Below are 8,502 nucleotides of genomic sequence, written 5' to 3'. Positions count from 1 at the left end.
GAGGGACATTGCTCAGATTGATTGTATCAAGAATTAGCTTATTCTTATTCTAATTACTCTATTTTCTCTCAATGATTGTATGTTTTCCGGGTACCCTTTTTTCAATTTAGTCGCACTTTCATAACCACATAGAAATATCCGTATGGATTTCTGACAGAGGAGGTTATTTGGAGCTTCTACCTGGAAATAGGAAGTGTTCTATACTTGTAAACTCTGAGCTTACCTTCTCAGGAAGCAGCTCATGTTTTCCAAAGATTGTAACTGTCCTTGCCAGATGAATCTCCACTACCAGTTTCATCGTTATTCACCCTTTGACCTACAGAAGAAAAACAGAGCATGTTTGTAAGTTATATTGGATGACCTCTGCCTTTCTAGTAATTTCTAGAAACTTGAAAATATTCTAGTGACTGGATCTCCAGCAGCCTGGTTATGTCTACTCCCCACGCAGGATGGGAAGAACATGGTGGCAGAGACCATATCAGGAAGACGGATTCTGAGCTGAAGGGCAAGAATGGTTACTGAGGGGCTTGGGTCCTCACAGCGGGGAGGAGGAAAAAGGAGAATGCCAAGATCATGGCTGAATTACTCCACGGTTGAACCTGGAAAAACACACTAAGTGTCTAATCTGAACACAATCAGTGTGGGAGGATGACAGTGCGTGGAGGGTGTCAACAGGATGTTGTAGTGTGAGGGGAGGCCGAGGAGAGCGCTCGGAACTAAGATTTCAAAGGCCCAAAGGTCGCTGCATATGGGTGACCCTTTCCACCTGCTCTGCAGCCTGCAGCAATGGGATGGGCCAAACAGTCAATGCTTCATCGAGAGGCAGCAACAAGTGGAATGCAGAGCCAGCCGCCAGTCCTGCTGCGATGCTCACCGTTTCTGAGCCAGATCCACAACAAGAAAACCCTTCTCATTTTGTTTCTTTCCCTGGGAGACATGCTATCTGAGATGACACAAGAGACCCGTTGATTCCCACTGAATGCAGGCACTCTTGGAGGGGAAGTGATCTGGATGCTTTGCTGATCAAAGTGTGGTCCACAGACCAGCGGCATCCCAGTCACCTGGGCTCTTCTTCCAAATGCTCCAGCCGAGATCTGCTACATTAGAACCTGCAGCTTCACAAGATTCCCAGGTCATCCCTGTGCGCATTGAGCCAGGAACACAGGCACTCTCCTATACCACTCCTCACAGTCAGGCACCCAGGGTCTGATTACAAACCCACCTGCCACAGGAAGCTCCCCCGGTTTTAAAAATCATTGTGTTGCTAATAAATTCTTCTTTAACTTTCAGAGACAGTGCAATAACAGGAAAATTACATTTGATCATAGGTATTGAAAATGAATGAGTAAATATTTCATTTTGAGAGAATCTGTCCATACATGTGTGGGCTAGCTAGAGAATAAATCCATCTGATTTCCATAGTCAGCCCTAAAATGAAATGACTTTTTGCTTTACATAGATATCTGTTACCTAGGCTAAGCATGTCCAGTTCCTTTAATTATTTCTTATATGTCAAGATGTGTATGTTCCTCAACACCTTGGGTACCTTCATCTGGCCACACGTTGCATTTTAAGTGTCCCTCACAGTACACATGACTGTCACCTAGGAGTAAACCCACCCCCACTTGTGCTTGGAGCCACACATGGCACACAGCACACAGCACACAGCACACATGTTGACAACTGCTTCTGCTCTGGGCTTTCCTAATTTAGTAAACTGGCTGTCACATCACTAAAAATAGGAACTTTGAACTTGGGCTCCCTCGGTTTGTGTGTGTGAGTGTGTCTGAGGTTATTTTGCTTACCACAAATGAAGGCCACAGAAGCTAAATATATGTCTACTTGAATGATGACTTTATAGCAATAAAATGAGCCCACAGGGGCTAATGACTCTGTAATCAGCTTTTTCAACCACTTTTTATATTGGGCATAATTTTCTCTCTCTCTGAGAAACTCTACATCATTTATCACTAGACTAACATGAGCAAAAGGGGAAAGGCAGGAGCCGAGAGATTAAGGCCACTGCCTGTCTGCTATTAACTCACAACAGTCACTTTGTCAGGGGGAGGTCATTCCTTTTTGGAGACTCGTTCTACAGTTCTTGCTGTTTGTTTATTTTTAGTTCAGAATTCTTATTTTGGCATTGGTTTTAGAAATTAGGTTTTAAGAACAATTTATTTTTGGTTTTAAAATGATAGCACACCAACTCAGAACCATGTTTTAAGTTCCTTTCATTGTTCTCTACACCTCCAGGTTGCCATCTAGGGAAAGTTGTAGATCCCTTCTGTTGACCTGCTTGAAAATTGGCCTTTGATAAACTTGAGGTCACTTTTATTTTGAGGGAGAGCGTATGATTAACATGTTGGTGTAGCAGCTCCACGCCACCATTTGACGACCATTCCCATTCTTGATGATTAATACTTATTTTGACTCTTTTTTCTTCTTTTCACAGCTTGAAGCTCAGCCTGCTCTACTGGCAACTACTCCTTGTCCAGAGTTCAATGCTCATTTTTACTTAATATCCTGTGCTTATTCCTCCAGATCCATTCTCCAGCCTTCTCTTCCCTGCCTTCTGCCTGCAGAGGCTGATCTGAACACATGGCCTCAAGGGCCTCCACTGTCCATGCCCGCTCCCTCCCCTCATCCTTCAGGTCTAGAGGTGGCAACTGCTCTACTTCTGCTGGCCTGTAATTTCTGCACTGACCCTTCTGGGTCCTCCACAGCTTCCTCAGGTCCTTGTCATCAGTGCTTTGCAGAAAGACCCTCCTTGGATTTTCCTAAATTGATGGCACCATCTGTCTCTTCATCCCTTTATCCCTAGATGCTTACAGCACCTGCTCAATCATTTTCTCATGTTTACAAATTTTTTATTTACTTAATTACTTATTCATTTATGTAACTAACACTTTTACATTATCTACTACTTACCAATTATACTGACAGATTTCTGTAGAGCTCATTCTCTACCAAGAGATTTCAACAAATGTGGGAAAATGCTAACCCATGAATTCCTTATACTATAGCTGCATTGTGTCTTACTGGGATAGAGACCTGACATGGGGAGACAGGTACTGCCACTCATCTTTAATGTTAATTATCTGTCCTTAAAGTGGGAGATGGGGGAGGGAGATGGGGAGGGAGAGAGAGGGAGAGAGAGAGAGAGAGAGAGAGAGAGAGAGAGAGAGAGAGAGAGAGTCTATGCCACAGATAAGTTCTATGGTTTAGTTAGAGGCTGATGGTTTGAGATGAAAACAATTTCTTTTCATACTTACAAAACAGGCATGGGCCTGGAGCAGCATCCATACATTTTCCTCTCATTCTTTCCCCTTCCTCCTTCCCTCCTTCTTCCTTTTTCTTCCTCCCTTCTTTCCTTCCTTCCATTGTGAGATTAAAATTTTCATTTTATCTTAAGTGTTAGCAAAGGCTTTGATTTCTGAAAGCAATTGTCTAAGTCCCTTAGGGTTGCAGGTGATACCTCAGCACGTGGAATAACAGGAGAAAAGGAAACAAAAGAAATAATTGTCCTGCCTCAGAAATGAATAGACACTGGACAGGAGGCCAGAGCAGAGAGACGTAATGACAAGGGAACATGGCAACACCACACAAGGGCTTGCAGCCCAGGGATGCCCAGTGTTCAGTTCTGCGGGTGCTGCTCTGGGGTGACATTAGCCTCTCTGTGCAGTCTCTTCGGGTCCATCTCAGGGCAGAGGCGAAGGAGCAGCTGCCCCATGCTGGGCACAGAAATTATGACAACAGGTTTCAAGAAGAATTGTAACTAGAAGCCTCCAGACAATTCTGGAAATAGCACTGATTTTTCTACTGGATATAAAATTAGCGCTCAAGTGGTATTTGGATAACACTTTTTAATTTATTTTTTATCACTATGTGCCAATAATTATACTGAGGAATGGGACTCACAGGACAATGAAAAAAGAAATTCACAATAGCCCAGCCAGCGTGGCTCAGGAGGTCATGGTTTGATGCCTGGTCAGCGAACATGCCCAGGTTGTGGGCTGAATCCCTGTCAGGGAGCGTGCAGGAGTCAGGGGGTTAGTGATTCTCTCTCATCATTGATGTTTCTATCTCCCTCTCCCTTTCTCTCTGAAATAAAAAATCTACAATATGGTGTGATAAGTATGAGGACAGTGGTAATACTGGTGGGTAGAGGGTGTGCATGCTCCAAAATTTCCACAAAGCCATGTGGCTAAAAGAGGTGGCCTTGAAGCTGTCAATATCTATCATCTATCTCCTATCTATTTATTATCTATCATCTATCTACTATCTATCATCTATCTACTATCTATCTATTTATCATCTATCATCTATTAATCATCTATCTATCATTTATGGCACTTTATATAAAAGTTAATATATATAATAAAAATAATAAAATTTAAAACAATAAAAGAGAAAAAATAAAAATAAACAAATAAAACCAATAAAAGGAAATATCCATTATTCACATCAAATAATTCCAGACAGTGAGACTTTTGAGGGTGCTGAAGCCCGGGCAGCCTTGGCAGCTGGGCGAATGCGGGAGAGCTGCTCCCCAGGATGACTCCCGGCAACTCCTATTCAGTAGGTGATGCTGGAGGATGTGTGGGAGCTTGAGAACAGACACAACGGGTTGGTGTGTGCAGAGTCCACAACAAACGGAAAGTCTGTCCATGAGAGAGTTCCTGTGGGAGAGGTTCTGCTTGGAAACTGGTATCCATGGGCATCAGAACAAGAACCCGGTGATTACTTGTGAATTCTCCCCAGCGAATGTGGAACATGGGAAGCATATCGACTTCCGACAACAATGTAGATTTCCCCTTTGCACCATCTATGTGACCTTCAACCTTGGGAGAGTAAGTCAAACAAAGACAGGGGGAATTCCCAGTTAGGGCTGTTATTCAAATATCAATAATAATAATAATAATAGCCGAAACCTGTTTGGCTCAGTGGATAGAGCATTGGTCTGGAAGGTTCGAGGTTCGATTCCGGTCAAGGGCATGTACATTGGTTGCGGGTACAACCCTGGTGGGGGGTGTGCAGGAGGCAGCTGGTCGATGTTTCTCTCTCATCAATGTTTCTAGCTTCTATCCCTCTCTCTTTCTCTCTGTAAAAAATCAATAAAATATATTAAAAATAAAAAATAAAAAAATAAAAAGTAGAACAAAACACTTTAAAAATAAATAAATAATAATAATATACAAAAATGTGGATTCATGCAGCTCTACCCCGGGCGTTTGAAAGGATGTGCCAAAGATTTCAGACACATCTAACAAGGCAAGAAGTTGGAAAAGACCAAACCAACATAGTTGAAGCAACCAGAGAACAGTATCATGTTGTAAATTACTGACATGTGGGCACAGACAAGATAGCCCAGGACCCTACTGGAACAGCAGCCTCTTGTCTTTGATCCACTGCAGAATGGGACTAGCAAGTCAATGCAAAGTGCGAAGGACTAAGTGGTCCCCTAGTGGCCAGAAAGAGTTAAAACTACATATACGCTGAGTGAAACAAGAAAGAATGCTACTTACTTGTCACTCTTATTCAAGTCATTCTGCAATTACAGGCAACTGGAGCTATTTCCCCAAATATTATTAATTGTGCTGACCTCTCCTGCTCCCCAGTGCATTCCTCGCCTTCCACTTCTCATGTTTTATTAATTTATAAGACTGTGCGCCTATTTGTCAGGCTTCTTATATGAAGATATGAAGCTTTTGAAGGAAGCACCTGGGTCAGTGCTATTGAGAGAAATGGCATACACAAACAAGTCTAGTTGATGTGTTTTTCTCAGTGTACTTACTAGTAACACCCTCTTTTATGATCATACTTGTCCATTTGATAATAAATGATACAGTCACCCTAGCTCTAGCCCTGACTCCTTCCTGCTCTTTCTGTCCATTGGCCACTCCCAAAGTGTTGATGTGACAGCCAACATGAGGTCAACCTGGATGTGACTTCTGTCACTTCAGCAATCACCAGGGTTTGTTTGGTGGACCTGGTTGTTAGGAAGCCATTCTCTTTTCTCTTAAATATGCTCCCCCTCTCGCCCCGTGCTTTCATAAGTTGTGATCTCAATTAGAAAAGAGGACCACTGTTGATTGTTGGATCGTGTGTCACTGGGCACCCTTATTTGGGTTTCCCGAGTTTCTTGAAGTCACCTTCATGCCAGGGCGAATGCTGTGATGTGTTGCTTGGGACAATGTGCAGAGCTTGGGTGAAAATGCCCAGCAAACAGTCTATGAAATGCTGTGAAATACTGCCATGGTAAAATAGACGTGTTAATGGCTGAAAGCACATGATCTAGACACCAAAACTGACCCAGGACAAAAGAAAATTGTCAACACTTTCAAGATCAAGCACAGGCTGCTCTGCAATGGCCCAGAGGTCACCTTTCATAAGGTCAGAGCAATCCAGACACCTGTTAACTCAGCCATTAAGGCTTTGAACTCAAACTCATGCCAGATGTGGCAGAACTAGATCAGCGCATTTCCAGGCTGGTTGTGTGAGGGCAACACTGAATTGTTTTGAGATCTAGCAATGGACTCTCGACTTGTTAGAAGGAAGTCGCTTTTCTGCTCACAACAGATTTCTAGGGAGGCATGCTTATCTCCTTACATGATTTGTTTCAAATAATTTAGGAAATTCAACCACTAAAATAAGACCTTAATGGGTGATTCAATTCAAAATATGAGGATAAAATTATTGCAAATGAAGAGGCATATGCAATTATACTCACGTTCAGAAACTGCTTTGTGATTTTGATGAAGACTCAGAAACAAAATATTACTCTAAATGTTTAAATTTCCTTTTTTTTCTGTTCTCTTTTCCTTCTCATTTTCTGACCTGTTTCCTCCTCTTCCTGGCTGGTACTCACATCTTCGCCATACACATTTAACATTTGAACAAGATCACGAATTTATGACTCCAGGAGATAAATATATAAATGTATACTATAAGTGGCATTTCACTTTCTCTTTATACCCTGTAATCTTATACTTATGAAGAATAAACCTTAAAAATAAGGATCTGTCAAGTAGGTACTGGAACATATAACAAAATGCATTAAAATGTATATTAAAATAATAAGATTTGGAGACTTTAAATACCAAAGAGTTACTTATAAAGTATCAGCGAAATGATTCTGGATTAATTGGCATAATGCTGAATACTAAAGCATCCATATTTAGTAAAGAAATAAGGAAGACCTGCAAAGGCCTAGAGGGAACCATTTTGAGTTGGTCCTGGTCATAGACCCGTGAAAGTCAAAGGTCTTCAGTGTGGCTGTCAGCACTTAATTCTGCTGGATTTTCAGGAGAAATCCAGAGGTTATTATTTCATTATTGTAAAGTTTTTACCTAGGATCAATGGATGTTTAAGCTTTTCCTCTTTTCCCAGGGATACAGTATACCTAAAACTGGGAACACAGAGTTGAACATGAAACTTAATTATAGCTGAATGTTCAATGAAATAAAATGCTGCACATTCCTCTAAATAGTTATGTCTAGGATCGCAAACTTGGAATAGTCAAGCCAGTACATTGGCTGTCTCTTCATGTTGGCTACTCAAAAGCTCAGAGCCTAATTTGTAGTAATCACTTGAAAATTCATAAGATATCATGGTCACGTTTTGTACTGACGTCACTCTTGGTCCATTTGATTCCTTGCTATATTTTCCTTCTGCCTAAGACTCAATGTATTTTATGTTTTCTTACTGTGGCATATTTACCTCTATAAATCATGCGTAGAGATATAATCATGTCCAAGGATCTCTGGAATTATGTATATTTTATAAATGCTGCCTCATAACACTGATCTTAGTGACCTCAAGTTTAATTTCCTCAGAGTGGACACAAAAAACCAAGGGTCATCTAATAGTGGAACATGGACTCGGTGCTTTCTACAGAGTGGTTCATGTTTCCCCACATTTTACGAGTGTCTGTCTTTCTGCCCCATGCCTAAATGTTTCCCATAACCCACACCTTCACTGCAGGGAAAAGGGGTTCTGTTTGAGGCAGATTTGTGCAGAAGCAAGTGAGTGACAGAGACCATCTGAGCTGTGCAAAGGCAGTAAAAGGAAAGCCTGCCAGTTGCAGGCAGTTGCAGAGCGACAGAGCCCTCAGCAGTTAGTTAAAACACATTGTGGAAGAATCCATCCTGATCCTGAGGTGGACCAGTGCAGGAAAACTATGGGAAGCACAGACAGTCAGTGCATTGGTATGAGGATAGGAACTCAGGAAGAGGTTCCCGGCACAAGCACACTGAGATAGTAGCCAACGCTCCCTTGGAGCTCAAGTCCACCCTCACCACCTCTCATCTGATTCATGATGCCAGTCAGCCATTCTCTTGTGGTTATTAAATGACAACCCCCAGTGAGCCCTTGCTGTCAAGACTCTCCAGTTCAGAGCAGGAAGGCAACTTCCTCTGATAATTTTTTCCTACTAGTTACATATACAGTTTGCTTTTCAGCTTCCTCCATAATTCTATTTGTAACAGCACCAAGAATATAAAG

Source organism: Pipistrellus kuhlii, unplaced genomic scaffold (assembly GCF_014108245.1).
Source record: "Pipistrellus kuhlii isolate mPipKuh1 unplaced genomic scaffold, mPipKuh1.p scaffold_m20_p_6, whole genome shotgun sequence".
NCBI classification, from domain to species: domain Eukaryota; kingdom Metazoa; phylum Chordata; class Mammalia; order Chiroptera; family Vespertilionidae; genus Pipistrellus; species Pipistrellus kuhlii.
This window is presented reverse-complemented; position numbering follows the sequence as displayed.